The sequence below is a fragment of the Poecilia latipinna genome, unplaced genomic scaffold (genome assembly GCF_001443285.1).
Source record: "Poecilia latipinna isolate Pla-1442-1.1 unplaced genomic scaffold, P_latipinna-1.0 Scaffold3246, whole genome shotgun sequence".
NCBI lineage: Eukaryota > Metazoa > Chordata > Actinopteri > Cyprinodontiformes > Poeciliidae > Poecilia > Poecilia latipinna.
Window position 1 is genome coordinate 1 of NW_015115862.1, and position 1,028 is coordinate 1,028.

The following is a 1,028-nucleotide window of genomic DNA, read 5'->3' on the forward strand; positions in this document are numbered from 1 at the left end:
AAACAAGTGATTAGTAAACAAAAACAATAATTAAGAAAATAGACACCCCAACATGAATTTTCTTTTTGTATCTTTAATTTCTCGTTGTAATAAGTTCTTTAGTGTTATTTTAGTTAGTCCGGGAAATTCCACACACAACCACCTAGGGGCGCTGTCGCGTCGGTGGCATAGAGAAGATTGAGCACACAAGAATAATAAATCTTCCGGTTCAACGTGAAGGAAGCTCAACGTTTGTGTCTCGTCTTTCTAATTCCACAGGTCAGTATGAATATGGTTTTATATGGTTTTATGCACAGATATTAGTTCTTTTGAAGAATCGAAACGGTTCTTAAATCGAATCTCAACTAATGAGTCACGTAGTTTGTTTTGTGTACAAAAACGGGACTTGTTCTGAAGGCTAATTGGAGCTAATGCTAGCGGACTTCTACGTGTGTGAGCTAGTCGAGGAGCTAGCTGAAGGACTGCGGAGTTGATTTGAACTTGTGTTTTGCACATTTTGAGACAGTTCTCACTCAAAGGACATTATTTTGGTTTCTTTATTTTATAATTGTGATACTTTTCATGGGTTTGTTGAAAACCCCCCCGATACACTACATATTTAGGATATATGGGAAACTTGGTTCCGAGGCACATTGTTGTATTGAAACGCAGAACATTGTTAAAAGCTTAAATATTAAAATATATTTAATTTGTGCTAATCAAAAATGGAAAAAAGCTATTAAAATAGTTAAGTCAATTTTTATTTTGATAGTTAAATACAAAGTCTCAGAAAAGGGGACAAGGTATTGGACTTAAAACACTACAAAATTGATATGGTTTAGAGAAGTAAAAGTTATTTGTGAATTAATTTTGTCATTTGATGGAATTCATTACAGCCATTTCTGATGCAATGAAGCTAATGATTCTCTGTTGAAGTGTGCAACACCTGAAGTATGTTGTATATGAAGTGTGTTTATAATACAGAAGAAGAATAAATTTTCCGGTTGAATGTAAAGGAAGCTCAACGTGTGTGTCTCGTCTTTCTCATA